Here is a 21,331-nt window from a genome sequence, read left to right as displayed (position 1 = left end):
TCCATCATCAGAGATATATCAGTACCAGTGGTCCTCCTAGACCTTTGATGTCCCACAAAAAGCTGTTAGCATTCATTCTTTCCATAGTAGAGTGGGTAGGATTGTTGAAACCCTAATGTCTGCATAGAGTTATTGGTTCCACTAGTTCGTAGTGGTTCCACTCTTCTGTGCATTTTGATTGTTGTGCAATCACGCTTAAAGAGCTTGTTTGACTTATTTTATTTGTTTTAATTAAAGAACTTGAAAGGGGCTTGTAATTCCCAGCTCATTCAACAGTTCCATATCTTTATTCTTAGACTCGACTAGAGTAGCTTTCCATGATTCATTTAGAAATAATCTTTATATATCTTATACTGTGCCTTGGTGCATCCTCTTACTTCATCCTCTGTCTTAAATAAGTTGTTTCAACACCCTTCAGCTGCCTTTTAGACCAGAATTCTTTTGATTGGCTGCTCGTCATAAACAAGAAGATTAGAACAGCGGGTGGAGCTTATGTACCTGACGCGACCATATTAGGGATATGTGCTGTAAATGACATCATATTGATCCAGTAGGAGAAAACCACAGATTTTTGAGCCTGACCTCATTATTTGAGACTCCGGCCAAATTTAATATGAACATCTATTGTAACAGAACATACAGTACAATAATTTATTTAAATAAAGCAAGAGAGAGATTATAATACATCACATGCTCTATTTGTATGATAAACTTTGACATGAATGTGTTACATTTTAGTCTCTTACTAACAGGAAAACCTCAAATGTTTTGGATAAGAGTCAGCCAGTACAGAAAAGGGAATGGGGTCAGTGCTTCATCCAAGAGCTACACTGACCTCAGAGTTCATCTGGCTGAAAAACCAAAGCAGGGTTTAATCAAGACATAAGAAGTCTGGGTGTCTAGCCAGTATGAATTCAACTCACATTCACTGGATGCTCTAAGAGGTCCAAATTGTGTTTAGTCAGTCTGTTGAACACCCTAGTGGAAGCGTGACAGGTTGATTGCTGCTCTGACACCTTTGATGGGGTCTAACCCGCAGTAGTAAATGCAGAGCTGCTCAGATGTGACACACAGAGAGATACTGCTGCTGTACCTTTTCAGTTATTAGTCGATTTCTTTTGTCATTTCTCCATTTTCAGTTACAAAAAGCAGTGTGCGGCTAGACACCGGCCCCGCTTCACAAACATTTTTGGAAGCCGTGTTGATACTCTTGAATCTGGGCGCATCATTCAACACCAGACAATTTGGTTTAGCTCTGTTTGTGTGTGTGTGTGTGTGTGTGTGTGTGTGTGTGTGTGTGTGTGTGTGTGTGTGTGTGTGTGTGTCAGTTATTTATTCCACAGAGTGAGGCATAGTGCAGGAAATGGGTGGGATATCCATTTTTCTTTTGTACAAAGTAAAACAAAAACCATAACTATTTTTTTCCCTCTGTCTCTGTTTCGCTTGTCATTCTAACTTGTTGTCTTATATCATGTCTGAAAGGGCATGCGGCAGATTTATACTGTCATTTTCTGTCTGTGTGCATTTGTGCCTGAGAAGCAGTATTTGTTATTATTATATCTGACCTTACAGATGAAAAATCAGCTCTTAATGGAGTTGTTAAGATTTCTCACCTTGACACTCAATTTCAAACATAATTTTTAAGTGTTCCAGATTTTGTTTGAATCTCTCTTACGAGCACTTTTTAATTTGGTTTTACAGTCAAGGTTAGGAGAGGGCCGAGTTAACGGTCCTCACAAAAATGAAAGTATAGATATGTGAGTGTCTGTAAGCCAACGCCTTGACGAGCATCCGGTTTTTGTTGAAACTCCACCGATGTGTCCTTAAATGTTAGGTCTGTTCTGTAATTTTACAGCTGAGCATCAGGGAGACGATACAGAAATGGGTCACGGAGTGAGACAGAGACAGGGATGATTATGGCACCAGTGGTTTTGGTTTCCTCTTCACAGCTAAACAGCAACATTGTTGACTGAAACAGAGTCAACAAGCTGTCCCACTCTGAATGCAGCTGCTCCTAAGGGATAGTCAGAGATAGTCAGGCGTGAAAACTAATTATTTCTGTGCTGATTGATGAGCGAAAAATTATATGGCATTGTTTAGCTGTATTCAAACACATCTCATCCTTTGTCATTCGTCTCTGCAAAATAGTGCATCAATCTGATGCACTATTTTGTGATGTCAGATGTCAGTTTATAATAAATGTTATGCATTACATTAAAATCTAGTGAAGTGTGTGTTTTAGATTGAGACATTAAAAGGTGTTTATCATTGGCAGTATCAATCTGATTTTTATTAAATATGATTGTAATTGTAAACTTGACATTTAAGTTGACATTTTCTGCAAACCATATTTCCAGCTGCATTTTCAAAGTACACACACAGGATAATGAAAGCAAAATCAGATGGTTGTTTCCTTTGTGAAAGGCTGCTTTTTTTTTTAATCATTTCATTCACTCATAAACAGTCTAAAAGGGCCTTTGTGTTATAATTCATTATAATACTGATGTCAGAATTTGATGAAAGTATCCTAATTTATGTCACTCATCAATTTAACCTCCATTCAACAATTTAAAACTACAACTGTGCTCACTGAAGCTGTACCTGAGCGAAATGGTGCATTGACAATATAGTGTAGCTTGACAGTATTGTCCATTCAATCCAATTTCCACAGGTGTAAATCGAGTACCTAGCCTTTACAAGCATCTGTGAAAGAATGGGTTGTTGTTCACTGAATTTGAGCTGCGATGCTGTCAGGTCGTGAAATTTCTTGTAGGAGAAGGAAACCCCCGACTGAGACAGCGTGTAATATACGTGCAGGAGTTGCAGTACCAGCAGGGGGAGATGATATATTTAAAGCCACGAAGGTCTGAAGTACATTCCAGGATCCTTAATCACCAGAAATGATTAAGCTAGATGACTAATATGTATTTACACATAAATGTGTTCTTAATGTCTGTTTAAAGCTTTCCTGTGGTTATTTTAATTTTGGCTTGAAATAAAATATTTTTTCCTTTACTGTTACTGCAGCTTACTGCAACTTCTGCATGCGTGTCCATTTCACGTTTTAGAAAGGCAAAGCGTGAAAAGAACACGGTGGACCGGTGTGTCTATTACATGTTTTGCTGTCATACTGGGTTGAAAGCACACTGCTGTTTGTGTCTTATCTCTGTTTTCTAGTTACTAGCATTAGCGCTACTCTGCTAGCCTGCGACACTGTCTCATTTATATGCATTACGCTTTTTTCCTCTACTGTCTGTCTTTGAAATATGAAAGATTGTCATTTTTTTCCATTGAAGTTTCTATCTATAAAAGACCTGGACACATGCCTGGCTACATACTCTTCCTGCAATTGATTCTTATAGTTGGATTTTTGATCAAACGACAACTGTTGCTAAGCTGCATGCTAGGCGTGGACAGATTGATCCAAATGTCAGTAATATCGATGCCAACATTGGTATTGGTGTCGAATCAGTACTAAAGTGACCAGCTTGATGATTTAGTTTGTTTCAATGTTTCAATACATTGTTTGCGTTTCATGAAAAAGTAGCTCTGTCTGTGCAAACACAGCTCCTCTCATGCTGGCACTTTATGCTCCGCCCCCTCCTTCCGGCTCCGATGTGTTTTGCTGATGTGCGGTCGCTCAGCTGCACTGACAAAACACATGTGGGCTGCAGAGTGAGAAAGAGGAGCATTGTGTAGAGAGACTTTACAGCTGTTAATGAAAACAGTGCAAACAGAAATATATGTATGAAAGAAATTTCATACTTTGTCAACACTACTGATTTATTAAATACATTTTTATTTTCCCCAAAACAGGCCACAAAAGAAACAAAGGAAGAGGGAAATCCTTTAGACACACCTAGACCTCCACACAGAGGTCAGAGGTCACTGACAGAGTCCTGTCAGAGATACACAGAATATCCAGGTAGCTCATTTAGTGGCAAAAGTAATGTTTCAATCATGACTCTTCAACATTAGTTAAGGTTAGTTACCACAGTGTTATTGGTCATCATAACTGTTACTTTACCAGACTGACTACCTATAAAAAAAACTGCAGTCAGACATTAAAATAATATATTCAACCCATATGAAACATACTACATAAATTATTTTAATGAAATTGAATAAAAAAGAAAAATACTTCAAACTTGAAGTATGAATATGTCTGAATATAATACCCTTTTATGGTGACTGTCAAGTTATTTTTATTTATGTAGCACATTAGAAGTTGATCTAAAGTGCTTTTCATGCAAACACATTAATACAGCAAAACACACTCACAGTAGAAAACGAAATTCAGACATCTAGTTGTCATTAAAATATATCCACATGAAGTATATTGATGATGCAGACTTCATAAATCATGGCCCACTGCTCTCCCCTGCATACACTGCTTTTATAACTTACAAGTAGGAGTATCTGTGATAACCAAATTGTATTTTTTGCAGTATCATACACCACTGCAACTACACAGAGAGAGAAGCAGAATGGTGGTATCTTGTAGAATATGGGTTACAACTGACCATTCAAAGAGGTTTCAGTAGAGGGAAAGTCTGATGAGGAGGCTGAAGTCTGCCAAAATAATATAGTATGTGACATGTTTTTAAAAACATGTTTGCTAGTACAGTATTGTACAGGACTCCCTCTACCAAGACTCAAGCATGTATTTTGGTTGGGTGTCCAGATGCCAGTTAATCTAAATGCCTCTTTGGCAGCAGAGCAAATATCCTCCAGTTTGGCTGAGCTGAAATTGTCATTTTCACATTATGAATTATTAGAGGCACTAACAGACAGATGCTCTGCTCCTTTGCAGAGGAGAAATGGTATGTAAATCCATTTCAGTTTCAAGTGTAAGATCTTCACACACCTACCACAACAAATCCCTGTGAATATTTTGTGTGTTTAAAGGATTTTTCGCACTCACCTTTCTTAATGTAGTAGTTCGAACTGACCATTTATTTTTATTGCACGAATTAGCAGCATTTAGTTTTGTGAACCAAGCCGGATTTTAATGATTTTTTAGATCCGAATCCAATCAGATCACTGCATTTAGCTCATAACTCAAATCGCTTACCAGGCGTGAATATACGGTGAGATGAAACTAGTAAAAAAAAACATACTATTTTATCTAAACTACTTTTTAGAGCATGCAAAGCTCATGTGAACACACAACAAGTAACAACCAATTACAAGAGAGAAGATTCAAATCAACCAATTAGATTAAATGAATTGGCAGCTAAAGTTAACATATTGATTGCATTCTGTGTAACTGACAGCAAAATCTTGGTAAATTGCTTCAGCACCACCCGCAAGATACTGATTGTAAAGTTAGAGGAGCAAGTTGTATCTACAAAAACTGTCCTGAGAAAGTTGCTCTATAGACCTGTGGGGTGTTTCTGTTTGTGTTCCTAGCTTTAAAAACATGTCACAGATGCAAGGTAAAAGCTAAAAAGCCTTGATCAAATTATAATGGGTCTACATAAAGCTGTTAGATGGCACTCCTCTCACTCAAGTGCCTGCAGAGCAAAAGGCTCAGGATGTTGGCTTTGTGAACAACGTTGTTTAAGAGAAAACACATTTTTGTTTAGTAAAAAAATCATCATGTCATCCACGATAATACCAGAATAATTTTTTACGTACTATATAAATGTTACATCGTAATACCATTGCTATAGCAACACCATCTATGTTCCCGAATGTGTGCAGGAACGAGAAGAGCCTGCGCTTGTCTCCAATGACGTTTAGTACCTAAAAAGGAGGCTACTTAAAAACCTTCTAAAAGCACAATACTTTGGTAACAACAAACTTTGCACCACTTAAGGCAAAAACACATCGCTGAGTCATCCAGGCCACGAAGCATGTGACAGTACTGTGCAGCTCCTGACAAGTAATTCGTAAAGAAGGCTGGAAAATAGCCTTCATTTACTTATGCGTATAAATGCAAGCTGCAAGCACTGAAAAAAACTGTTTTCTGTATTGTTAGAAATGTCGTTTTCACTGTTATTAGTCTTTTGATTAAATTGAATTTTGAGGCTATATCACCCATCCCTAATGGCAGTCCATCTTAATACCAAGGATGCTGATTTGGTACGAGAAAAATTTTACATATTTTTAGCGAACACAACAATTAGTGAGAATGTTTTCTTTGCAGCAATCCCACCAAAAATAATAAACACATTTCCATACAGCAACACATAATTGGATTTTTGCTTTGCAATAGTTCCACCAATAAGAGGGGAGGAGGCGATGGTATATATAGAAGTACAGAGAAAGGGTGATAAAGGCCTGATTCCAGAAAAAAGAAGAAGAAGAAGAAGGAAACAGGAAAAAAAGACCACATTTTGACTGACAGGTGTTGATAATGGTATCAGTAGGTAGGCAGATAGCCTCTTGCTTTTTACCTGATTGAAGTCAATACATTGGGGTCACTGGAGGCTGACTGACTATAATCCAAATAGCCATTTGCAGTTTATACTACATCCTTTGTGTGAGAAGCAGGAGAGACCAGTCAAAGATTCCTCTGGAAAAAAGAAACTCCAACCAAGGTAGAGGTGGAACCCTCACCTTATGCTTACCTAATAATTATTTCATGTAATTATTTCACGTAACAGATATCACACAGGATAACTTGACCTGTAAATTGTATGTGTTTCTCTGTTATTTCCATAGCCTGGAAATGCTAAGGAAATACATCTATACATCATATATGCAAAGCTTTCTTTACCTCAAAACTCCTATTGTTAGCACGCCTATTTAAACTCCTATAGATAGATAGTAGATGTATATGTGACTGGTTCACACCATATGGGGCTCAATAATATAAAGAGATTGTCACCAAAAAAAGAGACTATGAGATAAAAAAATCCCTGTGTTCAGGAAATGAAGTTAATTTTTGAGTCTGTTTGCTTTTCTACACCAGTCTGGGATTTTTTTCGTTGTTGTTTTGTTTTGCCATTAAGCTGGTCGTAGATGAGCAAAGCAGGGTAATCCGTTACTAAACAGCTGCAATTAGTAGTTTTATAATGAAATACAAATGTCCCTAGTAGTTTAAAAATACTGATTATCTTAAGGGTTTGTGGCAGACAAAAGCAAAGACAATTGGGATGTGCTTGTTAAAAGTTAGGAGTAGATAATATGATGGACTGGATCCAAGATGAATTCAGCATGCCAAATCATGTTTCTGCCAGCCTTAACAGGGTAACACTTTCCTCCCTTCAGACTGGAGAAATATGAACTCTTCTGCAGCTCTCAGACTTCATCCATCTGCTGCTGTCTCTTAGTTCCTTAGAAAAAGAACGTGCAGGTGCATGTTCAGTCTGTTACATACAGCCCATTCAACAGTTTCTATTCACACTTTAATATTAGGTGTTGTTTTCAGCGCAGTGCAGCTTCTATACACGAGTCTTGATCGTGATTGGGATTCATGAGAAAAGTAAAATGCTTTAGTGTTTTTTGCAAAGTCACTGTTGGCACTGGAGGCCACTGCTGTGATAGAAACCCATAGTCACTCAAAAACACCATCTGGAGCAGCTAGACTGACAGATTATTACCATCTGTCTCTTATGAACACCTGGACCTTTGTGATCTGAGCTCGATCTTTCTCTCTCTCTTTCTGTTTCTGGGCCTGTTTAATCACAAACAGTATGATTGCATAGAGGATTTAATCTCCCGCATTTAGTTGGTTACCCAAAGACTATTATCACTAGTTGTAAAGTGCCTATGTGTTGTCATCTGCTACTGCTTGCATAGCGTGCATGTTATCATGCAGTGCTTAGACAACAGGCATAAAAGCACCGGCTATAAACAGACATATTATAAGAGAGAGAAATGGCACTTTAAGATTCCTGCATGTAAATTTATTGGAGAATTCCACAAGAGAAAAATGTAAGTGTTGCTGTCAGATTTCAGTGGTAATTATATACATGCATTCTTTATTTGACCACTGAGATTAAGTCAATACATACATATTAGATCAAAATAACTGCTTTGCGATGCTGCAGGCTTGTTTCTATAAATACTGTAAGATATTGAAGGGAAGTTTGTGTGGCTTCTGTGTCGTAGACACAATGCAAGAGTTAAATTACAGGAACACTAATCGAGAGTGCCAAGATGAAGTATCATGAAACACTTTAAATTGTAAATAGTATGAGATCCTGCTCTGTCCTTAACAATATAGTTGTTTTTTGACTAGAAAATTTCAGTACAACTTCTCTACCTTACCTCTTCTATATGTTTGTGTATGTGTATAACAGAATATCTGGGATAGGCTGCCAGGTCACCAACAGTCGGTCTAGACTGGAAAGATTCAATTTTCTTTTTTTTATAAGTAAATCAATTTTCCATTTCTCAACTACCTTGAGAATCTGTTGGATTTAACTTAGTCCCCGAAAGACTTAATGAGACACTATAAGCCTCCAGCTTCAGATTTAAAGAATATATTTACTTCATAGCAGTAGTGAAGGTAATAGCCTATTACACCTGTGCGATCTAGGGAATCCAGCACTAAGAGGGTCTTCAAAGCTTTATAAATGACTCTAACTTAACTCAGCAAAATCATTGGCAACTACATCAGGGTGATTCTGTACACAGATTAATAAAAAGTAAAGTAAAAAATCTGATTTTTTTGTCAGTCAGCTTTACACCAAACCTGAATATAATATCAGCCAAATGTTCCCTCCGTCTCTCTTCTGCTGCATTCGGTGCCAGGTGCGGTTTTGAGTGGCCCTGTGCAAATAACCTAAATGCAAATGCAGTGGGACTAGAACAAATAACAGGCTTCAAAACTTGATGTGTTGTGCTGTATCTTACTAATATCTCAGTCTGTGTTTTTCTCGCTGTTTTTCTACGGGGTGCATAAAATCTTGATTGGAGCGGCTGTTGACATAACTTAGCATATCTTTGATTCTGGTACACTTTTAGTTATGTCTAAACTAAAGTCTGTATGCATCATTACATAAAATATATGTATATCTGAAACTAAAAACTAAGCTGAATAGCACAAATCAACTGACTGGAGCAGTCTTAGCTTTATAGGAAAAGGAGTTTGCTGCTGTTCTGCTGATTTTTGGCTTTACGAAACTGTAACAGTGTTACGGGTCTGTTATGTAATGGTGATTTGCTGTGAGACACAGTATGACTTCTTTACAGCATTTCAGAGCTGTGCTGAGTCTGTCTTCTGAAGCATAAAGACACTGTGAGTAAAAGAATTCAGCCCAGATAAAAAATAAAAAAATAAATTGCACCTCTCTGTGAATCGTGGAGTTAGCTGGCACATGAATGGCTTGACTCAAAAATAGACATTTCCAATTGTATAGTTTTCTTTGGAAAAAAAATACGCACCTGACAAACAGTTTGTACTTCTACTGAGTTTCTTCTCCTATCTGAAGTATCTCTATGCAATAGCTTGCAGCTATTGGCTTGTTAAACTAAATACACTTTAAAACTCCCTTAATGGAATGTGACACCTTTTCCCCACTGAAAATGTCATCATTTGGTATTTTATAGTCTCACATAATGATTCTGAACAGCTCATCTCCTGCTGTTCCTCAGGGAATCCCAGCAGAGCCTTTTTACTTTATAAGATTCTCACTGGAGAGAGCTTTTTGCTAACTGTGCTCAGCAAGACACTACATTCAGAGAGTGAAGACGGACTTATTATTACATATACATGCATTTCTTAATTCTGCAATTATAGCCACATACATAAGCTTCTGTCAGCCTCTGATTGTGTGACAGCACCCTGATGAAGGGCTGCCATTACACATGCACAGTGATTAATTATGCTTTTGTTTTTTAAGTGTTTTTAGTTCGGCGTTGGTGAGGTGATTAAAGCCTGTTTTTAAATGTGTGATTAAAGGAAATGGAGATGCTGGAGATTGTTCCCCATGCCTCATACAACAAGCACACACTGTCACTGCTGCCCCCTTGTGCCACATGCCTTTGCTGGGTAGTGTTTCCTTCCCTCGTCTGCAAAACAGACCAAAGAGAAGACAATAAATTCAAGCTTGATATGCTGGAGACTGATTCAACTAATTGTGTAATTAATTTAACTTAAGAGATGCTGAAAGCTTTAAATATTAGTGGACAGCAGGGTGAATTTCACTGTTTTCCTTGCTGATTATATATATATATATATTAGATTTGTAGTCAAGACCGCCTAAACCAAGACCGAGACAATACCAAGACCAGAGGGTATCGAGACCCAGACAAGACCAAGACAGACTGAGTCAAGACCAAGACAAAATCGAGACGAGACCAAGACCAAGACAAAAAAGTCTTTAAACTGCAGCCTGACACCCGTAAACTGCTTCGTTTACGGGTGTCAGGCATATTTATGTGTTTTTGCGATGCACTCGCGCAGCCCTCCTCACCGCTGTCTACTGTCTCACTCACTTACTGAGAGGACAGACGCTCGCTCCACTTGACTGTCGCGTCGCTCACCCTCTCTGTTTTTCACATAATGATATTGTCCTATATGCTCGCATGTGATTGGCCACAATATAGAGGGATTGGAGCATAGCTGAGCCACTGTGTGAGAGCTGAGCAGCGAAAGGAAATTAAGTGAGGAGCCGGCTCTCGCTGAATGGGAGTCGACTCTTCTGATTCACTACAAAGCACTCTCTAAGCACGGCTCTTGGAGCTGATGCTTTTGCGCATGACACATTATCAAACGTTACGTTGTGTGTCAGGATACTGTTGACTCCAAATCTCCCGACCACTATGTCGATCTGAGACAGCAAGACCGAAACAGCGAGACCAAGACAAGACCGAGGGATCCGAGATCAAGACAAGACCAAGACCGTGTAAAAGACCGGTCTCGAGACATCCAACTCTAATATGTATGTCTCTTTTTCCAACCTGTCTATTGAGTTAGTGACATTATCATTTGTGATATTTATTTTACTGAGTTGTTAATCCCATGAGTAGTTTCTCGCCTTTTTAATTGCAAATCAAAGATGCTCGACAAGTGTGCTCTTCCTAGAGCTTGACAGATGTGTCTCTATCAGCGCAGCAGGATGTTTAATGCAAGAACACGTATGTTGCGATCCTTTTTCCAGCAACATTTTGCTCTTTTGCAGGGCAGAGCCATTCAGCTATCGCTAAAAACATCTGAATTACAATGCAGTGCTGATTTTTAGACCTTAAAATGCCATTGCAGCATATACAACAGCAGAGACTGATTGGGTCATTGTTAATGCCTCTGTTGTATATTAGTGAATTATCTGGAAAGTGACGAGGGCACCATACACTTACCAGCCACTTCATAACTTAGAATTTACCAGTTCCAGGTTGTTCATCTTTTCTTTGTTTTAATTCTTCACAGATTCAACAAGGTGCTGGAAACATGCCTGAAAGATTTTGGCTCATATTGACATGATAGCATCACACAGTTGCTGCAGATTTGGCAGCTGCAATCATGATACAAATCTCTCGCTCCACCACATCCCAGATTTGCTCGATTGGATTGAGATCTGCTGACTATGGAGGCCGTTTGAGTACAGTGAATTCACTGTAGAAAGCAGTTTCAGACTGAGTTTTGTGAAGTGGTGGATCGAGCAGCAGTTTCTTAAAATACTCAGATGAGCCCCTCTGGCACTAACAACCATACCATATTCAAAATCAACATTTTCTTTCCCATTCTGATACTCAGTTTGAGCTTCAGCAGGTTTTCTTGAGCATGTCTACCTGCACTAAGCTGCTGCCAACCTCTTCTGTTCACATTAAAAAGCGATGAGGTTGGAGACGCTGGGGACCGAACCCAGGACCTCATACATGCAAAGAAGGCGCTCTACCACTGAGCTACATCCCCAACTCTGCTTAGACTCAATGTCTCTTTGTCCTGAGCTTCACTTTTTAGCTTACAGAAACGTTGCAAAAGCGTTTGACAAGCTATTTTCCAGTGGCCACGATACTCACTTGTGCAGTAACTGGCCTAAATTTTTTCAGGCACACTTGTCTGTGTTCACCACGCTAGTTACCACCAAGTTGGCAGCACTGAGAGGCACTGTGCTTTCAGCGAAGAAGGTGAAGTGTGGAGCTGAAAATTGTTTTGAAAGATACTAGATAAACACTGACACAAGCACTCCTCCTTCACCTCCACTCTACACTTTTTATTGGATGCCACAGTCGTAGTAAATTAGCACATACCAGGGAATAGCTGTGTTTTAACCATAAAAGCAGTATTTTATTTTTGTAGCCTGTTTTTTGAACTTTTTGAAGTTTTAACCTTCACATTTATTTCTGAGCTAAGAACTGTGGCTGATAAATGCTCTACATAAAGGTAATGCATTCACACAAATATTGTGTAGCTGTTTTGTTTATGTGACTGAACACAACTTTTGTGTTGCTTTTACACTAGTCATTTAAATCGGCATGCCAAACTGTGCTTGTGTATGTGTCAGATTTTAACATCTTTTCTCATTTACAATTTGCCTGATGATAGAGTTAAGTCCTATGAAAATCCATGTGACGCAGGCTTCTTGAGCTTCTCTGAAAATCCCTTTCAAATGGCTGACAAAATGCGTTTCCTTATCGTCATATTTTGACAAAATACTCATTCAAACAGTTCTAGTCTTTTGCACGTCACTTCTGAGCTTTGTCAGAGCATTTATCTTATTCAAATATAGAATTTTCAAATGCTTCTCGAAGTGACAAAACAACCATTTCACCCACATTTAGTCCCAAAATCCAGCTTTCAAGTGACAGCCTTTATTCAACTAAAACACCATCCACAGTGTGTTTGTTATGGATTGTGGAGGTTGTGTATTATCCCGTCATTGATCTATCCTCCATTCCTCCATGCATTAGTCTCACATCAATAAGCCTCTTTATTGCTTCTCTGCTGTAGCTTGGAGGAAAACCTATTTTCTCACACAGACTCCCAGGCCTGCACCCAGGTTCAGCAAGGAGCACATAACCCTATCACTTTAAAAATATATAGTTATGGTGTCAGTGAGGGAAAAAATGTCAACATTGTATAAATTAACATTATTTTATGAGTTTTTACAGCCTTTATTCCTGATTATAACTGTTCAGATGCTTCAGAATTTTAACCATTTACTTATTAGTTTTTATTATGCTGTTAATGTTTTTTGTTGTTTTTGTTATTTTCATTTTTTAATGAAAAAAACCCAAAAATGCATTATTTTATGTATATCAAGTATTACAGAGAAATCTATACATATATATAAAAAAAACATCAGCCTGGTAAAGAATGCCCAGCAGCAGCTGCACTTCCTCCGTGTCCTGAGGAAGAACAACTTGGACCAGACGCTGCTCCTCAGTGGAGAGCGTGCTCTCCTACTTCCTGGTTTGCAGGGGCCACAACTGAGAACAGGAAGGCTGTGCAGAGGGTAATTAACACCACCCAAAAAATCATGGGCTGCCCTCTGCCACACCTGAAGGTCATTGCCAGATCCTCCTGTCTCAGAAAAAACACACACAAGGGTTGTTTTTTTTTTATCTTTGCTTTGTGCGGTCAGCTTTGTATTCTTCTAGGAGAAAGATCTTAGATTTGTGTCCTCATTAGGGATTTGTGTTGGTGTATGGGCTTGTAGCCTCAGGTTTATATTGTTAAATGGTGATAATGAGACTGTGTTTCAGCTATTTTAATGAGTAACGTGAAAGTAATACATCGAGTAGTATAACAAATTACTTTTTCCCGGGAGTAATTAAGAAACATACTACATTACTTTGAAGTAATGTGTAATATGTGTAATATATGTAATAAGGCCGGGGTCTTTCTGTGTGGAGTTTGCATGTTCTCCCCGTGTTTGCGTGGGTTCTCTCCGGGTACTCCGGCTTCCTCCCACCGTCCAAAGACATGCAGCTTGTGGGGATAGGTTAATTGGATAATCCAAATTGTCACTAGGTGTGAATGTGCGAATGAATGTGAGTGCGAATGGTTGTCTGTCCCTGTGTGTTGGCCCTGCGACAGACTGGCGACCTGTCCAGGGTGTACCCCGCCTCTCGCCCTATGACAGCTGGGATAGGCTCCAGCGCCCCCCGCGACCCTGAAAAGGACAAGCGGAAGCGAATGGATGGATGGATATGTAATAATGACTTTTGAGTGAAGACTGATCACAACTAAGGGAGGAAATAAATTTGTAATTTATTTATTGCTGCTTAGCAAAGGTGGTGACTCACAACAGAGCCAATGAGAACCCAATGACAATCGATAAGGAATCGAATCAATGAGGATAATGGAATCAAAATCGCTAAATTCTTATCAATTCCTATCCCTAGATATAACAGTGGTGACAATAAGATTCAAAATTGATACTTTGTTATTATTTTTGTAGGGGGTTCACTTAAAAAAAATCAAAGTCAGGATGTGAGAAGACAAAATGTCTTTGACATAAAAGCTGCCATAACAAAAGCAAGGCGAAGGGGATGTAGCTCAGTGGTAGAGTGCATGCTTCGCATGTATGAGGCCCTGGGTTCAATCTCCAGTTTTTCAGTCCTTTAATCAGCTTTAGACTGTCAAAATATATACAATTTTCATATTCACCGGGGTTAAAGTAATACAACATGAATCGTCATCATAACTACCAAATATAAGTTGATTCTCTTATAGTATGACCTGAGGCTGAGGTCCAATAAATTACAATAATTTGTGAGACCCAAATGTTAAGGCAGTCACTACCTAAGTACCTTTTAACAACAGTTCTTTTTAATAAAATGCAGAATTAAGAAATAGAGAAAACCAACTTCATTAGCATGTCATGCCAATCAGTATACTGTGTTGGTGACCTATATTACTACAAAGCAGGCCTAACATATAGTTTATCACAGCAATGTCAATCCAAAGCTACTTACAGCATTAAAAAGTTGGAGATGCTGGGGATTGAACCCAGGACCTCATACATGCAAAGCATGCGCTCTACCACTGAGCTGCATCCCCTTGTAGCAGGTACCTGATCCCATAATATTATCCCGCTGTTTAGCCTTTGGTTGCTTGTGAGATGGTCATACAAGAGGTTAAACTGTCTTTTATTCTTTGGACTACAAATGACTAGTCTGGATGTCCAGTAACTGAAGATGAACAGGTGATACATATTTTGTATTTTTGACTGTTCTTCTAAAAGTCCTAGCTCAAAGTCTCCGCACTAATTCATCCAAAAGGTGTTCTAGATGGTTGAGGTAAGGACTCTGTGCAGGCCAGTCGAGTTTTTCCACACCAGATTCGTTCATCCATGTCTTTATGGGCCTTGCTTTATGCATTTGCTGTGCAGTTGAGTTGGAATAGGAACGAGCCATCCCCAAACTGTTCCCACTAATCTGGGAGCATGAAATTGTCCAAAACACCTTGGTATGCTTAAACATTAAAGAGTTCTTTTCACTGGAACAAAGGGGCTGAGCCCAGCTCCTAACAAGCAACCCAAAACCATAATCCCACAAAAGCAACCGCCAAACCCAGAATCGTCTATCCGATTGCCAGATGAAGAAGCGTGATTCATCACTTCAAAGAACACATCTCCACTGCTCTAGAGTCCAGTAGCTTTTATCACTGGATCAAACACTTTGCAATGAACGTGGTGATGTAAGGCTTGGATGCAGCTGCTTGGCCATGGAAACACATTCCATGAAGCTCTCTATGCACTGTTCTTGAGCTAATCTGAAGGCCATGTGAAATTTGGACATCTGTAGTAATTGACTCTGCAGAAAGTTGGCGACCTATGCGCACTATGCACCTCAGGTGGCCTACCATCTTGTGGCACTTTGTTATTAAAATACCATTAACTGACTATGGAATATTCATAACAAGGAAATTTTACAGCTGGACTAGTGGCATCCTACCATAGTACCACCCTGCAATTAACTGAGCTCCTGAGAAGGACCCATTCTTTGATAAACCATTGTAGAAGCAGTCTTCTGGAACAAACAACTGTATACCCACATAGTTTTCATGACTGTCTACTGTGCAGTGATGCAAGAGATAAATTCTTCTCAATAAATCATTTTCATGTCATTCTCAAAGAGACTATTAGTACGACCATTACCAACTCACCACTGAGGAGCAGAAACTCATTAAGAAAATGGTCACTAATATTTTTTTATCATTAGCCCTGGTATTATTATGTTAGGTGATAACTTTAACCCTAACCTTTTTTCTAACCCAAGGCAATCAGAATATGTCATTTTTGTTTTTGCTCCCCCATGTCTTGACAGTCACGGATCAGAGAAAAGAAAAATCATTCTGACTGACGCACATTAAAAATATATTTTTTTGCCTTTCTCTAAAATGTAATAAAACCATTTCACACCAGACTTTTCCATCTCCCTGTTAGTACAGGGAGTCTTGAGTTGTAGCGATAAAAAGCCTGTTACATGGCTGGGGATTTTCTTCACCTTGTCAAATCATCCCATAACTACATGTAATTTTACATCTATAGTGTTGACAGCTTACTGATCATAAGCAAAATAAATTAGACTTTGTTTCAATGTTTGAATTTCCTATAGTTCCTTCTTAAAAACACTAATATGACTATTACTAATGTATATGTTCGATTATAGTAATGAAAATTATTACTAAATTAAAACAATTCATTTAAAAAGCATTAAGTGAAATAGATTGGTCTCTTTGTGCTTTTGTGTTTTGGGGTTGTTGGTTTTTTTTCCTAAGACCTCAGAGCTGAAGGTAGAAGCAGTCTAAAAGCAGTCTCATATCTTGGGCAAATAGCTCTTTCAAACTGACACCCTGTCAGCGATTCTGGGATCCATCTCTCAATAGAAAAGGATTATAGCCCATTATATCTCCCCTAATCCTCTCTCTCCTTTTCTTACCATCTCTCACTCCCCTGTCCTTTTCATATCTTTCTCACTGTTCACAAAACCACAGTGCTACAGCTCAGTCTTTTCCCCTCCAGATTTTTGTTTTCTTTTGCTGTCTGTCCAGTTTGTACAAGTGATAAGAAGCTTTTATGGGGGACAGATGACAGGTCTTGTTTTTAGGCCTAAAGGAACACAGAACTGTGTGCGTTTGTAATTCTGTTTATATGTCTCCGTTTTTGCAGGTTGTGTTGTTGCTTGTGTATTTTTAGATTTGCTTATGAATCATCATACACTTTTGTGTGTCCTATGTGCAAATATGTCTAAATGACTCATGAGTCTTTCTTTGAACCTTTCTCCAGTCTGTGTGTGTGTATGTGTGCACATATTTATATATATTACAAGCATGTGTGGTCCTTCCCAGTGTTAATTTTCACTTTTCTTTTAATCATACCCTTCTGCCTTGCTCTGTCAAAGCGTAACAGAAAGATGATAGGACTTTTTACCTCATTTCTTCTCTTCTTTCTCCAACTACCTATTTACTTTCTGCTCCTTACCACCTCCCTTTTCCTCTTTCCCGTTCTTTTTTGGAGAAGAAAGTTTTGTCTCTAACTGTTGCCCCTCCCTCATACTTCTTGCTTTCTGTGAAATGGGATACTTCTGTGAAGTATTCCATTTCTTCTTTCTTTTTATCTTTTTATCTCTCTTGTATTACCATAGATTTACGATGTATTAACCTAGATTTATTGTGCCTCTCTGCCTTAACCATCTGTGATTTTTCAAAAAGTGGGTCTGCTCAGATTAAAACTAAACTCCTTTCAGCAAAACGCTACTTTCAGTCTATAACTGTGGAAGATAAGCTGCAAGGGAATTCTGCACTTTGTGCATGACAGGATGAAATGATCAGCATATTAATGCTACAAAAAGAGAAGTATGGCAGCATGTATACAGTCAAGGAATCCTGTCCACAGTCTATACATTCTGCATCAGATTACAATTATATAATGTCCTTGTACTTGACCGTTTTCAGAGGAATGTTTTTTTAAATTTCTAAGCCACTTAACACTGAACTATAAATCATTCAAACATAAAAAAAGAGACCTAACTCCAGGGATCTACATAAGACAGACAACTTAGCAAAGAACCAATTTTAAATTTTATCTTTAGGCACTTTGTTACTAGTAGTCGGTTGCAAAAGCATATCATTTTTTCCCCATTTTGTTAGTTGCATCTATGAAAAATACTAAAGAAAACACAGTTTGACAGCAATAAGAGAATATTTTTTGCGCCAACGAGGTAATTCCCAAAGAGTTATTAGCTGAAAGTCACATATCTCAACAGGAAGGAATGCTGGTTTGAGCGGTCCCACTCGTGGGACTAATAAAGGTATATCTTGTCTTATCTTGAGTCAAGGGGAAAGACCATCTCTGAGTCGAGGAGGGGGCCTAAGGGTACATCTAAGGGTACATCTTTCACCATCTTACAATGCTGTGCTTACAGCTTTTCTCTAACTATCTGTGAATGGTACTCACGGCCATTGATCAAATGCTCACAATAAAAGGCACCAGATGAATCATCAACTTTCGTACTGAAATGTAAGACTTCAGTCGAAACCTACATACACTGTGTTTGGTCATGCCAAAATAATTAATCCGATTGGATAGATATTTTGCAGGATATGGAAAGAATACTTGAAAGTGGACACTGTATCTCTGCTGTTGGGACATCCGAGTCGGGATAATATTACTGATGGCATCTTTAATAGACTTTACGATATCCCTGCATATGCTATAAGGAAAACATTTTTTCTATCTTGGATAAATGACAAACCCCCAGCAAAACAATCTGGTACATAATTCTTATGGAATACTTTCCTATTGAATATCTGACCTGCCTGCTCCATTCCTCAAGGAAACTCTTTAGAAGAATTTGGGTTCCATATCTTCGTTTCACGAACTGTGGTGGGTGTTCTGTATTGTGTAATCACATTAACTGTTACAGTGCCTGGAGTATGTGCTGTATGCCTTGTTATCGTTGTGGCTGCCACCTCGGATAAGAAATGCTCTTTTTGTTTAGAAGTGTTTTCCTTCTCCTTATTTGCCTCCTTCAGAACACTTAAGCCATTTCCACACCCCACACAGTTGCACTTGGATCAGCACACATCCCACAAATCCATTTCGAGTCGCAAGAATAATAACTGTGAAAATTTTTGTCCCTTGAGAGGAGGATTATAATCCACTGGCCCACAGTCAAGAATTATAAAAAGAGTAAGGCAAGACTTCATCCTCAGGGCTCACAATGAGTCATATTTCTTGTATTACATTACAATGATAATATGAAACTTCATCGATCCCCAGAGGCGACTACTCCCCTCAGTTGGCTTCCTCTGTACAAGAAGTTAATACTAATATAAAAGAAACCTGTGAGCTTTTCTATCGATGCCTTAGCAAAATCGATGCTTGGAGATGCTTTGCCAGAAATGATGCTTGGAGATGAGGCTATGTTAACTCTGGTCATTTGGAGTTGTGAAGAATGTTGTCCCTTCATCCTGATGCTATATGTTAGGTCACATGAAGGAGTTCTAGTTGGGCAGGTAGCCAGAATTATTTTTTTTTAATGAAAACATAATTTGGTATTCCGTCACTGACAGACGCTAGGGCACTGTTAGCATTTTGTCATTATGTATAAAGGTGGTTAGGAAGTTGACTAGGGATCTAAACGTCATTCAGAAAGCTTCAGATGTTCTCTGCAGAGACAGCAAAGTTAGGAGCTCAATGTTAATGAAACCTTAGGCTACAGTCCCATACACTGGCTGGCACAAATCCGTATCCTAATGAAGGAAAACATACAGTCTTTCTTTTAGTGTTTAACTTTGAAAAAAAAGTAATATTCATATTTCTATTTCTCAAAAGTTGTAGGCTGCGACACCATTACTGGGTTGTACTGTAACTGTACTTATTCAAGAGGTCGAAAGTTGGAAATTTGCAACTGGAAGCTCCCAATGAGAAATGTATAGCCCACTTATAAAGAGCAGACCAATATAAAACAATCCAAGATGGCGGAACTGAATGTAAACAGTAGTAAAACTTCACATCTGCACTGCCACTGTTGTGTATTTTTGACTCATTAAAAAGTTTAATATGTGCATTGAAGGACATATCCTGGTCAAAAATGACTCCAAGGTTCCTCACCGTGTTACTGGAGGCCAAGGTAATGCCATCCAGAGTAAGAATCTGGTTAGATACCATATTTCTAAGATTTTCAGGGCCGAGTACAATAACCTCAGTTTTGTCTGAATTAAGAAGCAGAAAGTTAGCGGCCATCCAGGTCTTTATGTCTTTAAGACATTCCTGCAGTTTAGCTAATTGGTGTGTGTTATCTGGCTTCATAGATAGATAGAGCTGCGTGTCATCTGTATAGCAGTGAAAATGTATGCTATGTCTTCTAATAATACTTCCTAGGAGAAGCATGTATAATGTAAACAGAATTAACCTCAGTGTGTGAAGAGGACTCTCCATTTACATGCACAAATTGGAGTCTATTAGATAGATATGATACAAACCACTGCAGTGCAGTACCTGTAATACCTACAGCATGTTCTAATCGCTCTAATAGGATATTATGGTCGACAGTATTGAACGCTGCACTGAGGTCTAGCAGGACAAGCACAGAGATGAGTCCACTGTCAGAGGCCATAAGAAGATCATTTGTAACCTTCACTAAAGCTGTTTCTGTGCTGTGATGAGCTCTGAAACCTGACTGAAACTCTTCAAAGAAGCCATTCCTCTGCAGATGATCTGTTAGCTGTTTGACAACTACTCTTTCAAGGATTTTTGATATGAAAGGAAGGTTGGAGATTGGCCTATAATTAGCTAAGACTGCTGGGTCTAGAGATGGCTTTTTGAGTAAAGGTTTAACTACAGCCAGCTTGAAGGCCTGTGGTACATAGCCGATTATTAGAGATAGGTTGATCATATTTAAGATCAAAGCATTGATTAATGGCAGGACTTCTTTGAGCAGTTTTGTAGGAATGGGGTCTAAAAGACACGTTGATGAATTACAGATACAACTCCACTTGAGACATACAAACCACGCCACTCAGTTCTATTTAATGCTGCACTACAGAGTCAAATGTGAGAGTCTGGTATAAATTAATTTTTTCCACCAAAGCACCTCAACAAGGAAACTGAACAGTGAAGGTATTTCTGATCGGGTCACTTCTTGAACCTCATACAGCTCACTCCAACTCAACTCTGAGCTGTTAATAAACACCATTTCTACACTTTTGTGTAGTTGGCTCTGTGTAAAAACAACTTTCCACCAAACCGTTTCCTTCTCAGCTACTATTTCAACATACCTGCAGTCTTTCACCCGAGGGTCTTTTCTCCCTCACAAACTTTTTTCTTCAGTTTCTCCCCGTCTCTCCCATTCAGTTCATTTTCCATCATAGTCAGCTAGTTCAGTTTAGTGCATTGTGGCTAAATGTGCACAGAGGTCCTCCAAAGGAAACCCCACCCAGACCTCCTGAGAGACGCACACACTGTAGCCATCGCAAAGCTTT

At 38.8% G+C, this 21,331-nt stretch overlaps 1 protein-coding gene and 2 non-coding genes across 5 annotated transcripts in view; 1 reads left to right on the top strand and 2 right to left on the bottom strand.

Moving 5' to 3' along the window:
* Positions 1–21,331, top strand: part of LOC146580482 (meiosis 1 arrest protein-like) — a 55,350-nt gene that overhangs the window by 11,816 nt on the left and 22,203 nt on the right. The gene's annotated exons all lie outside the window — the stretch shown is intronic.
* Positions 11,738–11,809, bottom strand: trnaa-ugc (transfer RNA alanine (anticodon UGC)). Its single transcript has one exon. It is a non-coding gene; the product is annotated as a tRNA-Ala (tRNA).
* On the bottom strand, positions 14,831–14,902 carry trnaa-ugc (transfer RNA alanine (anticodon UGC)). Its single transcript has one exon. It is a non-coding gene; the product is annotated as a tRNA-Ala (tRNA).

Source organism: Mchenga conophoros, linkage group LG3 (genome assembly GCF_057382185.1).
Source record: "Mchenga conophoros isolate Kocher_MC1m ecotype Shallow Benthic linkage group LG3, M_conophoros_male_GT1.1, whole genome shotgun sequence".
Taxonomy (NCBI): domain Eukaryota; kingdom Metazoa; phylum Chordata; class Actinopteri; order Cichliformes; family Cichlidae; genus Mchenga; species Mchenga conophoros.
This window is presented reverse-complemented; position numbering and strand designations above follow the sequence as displayed.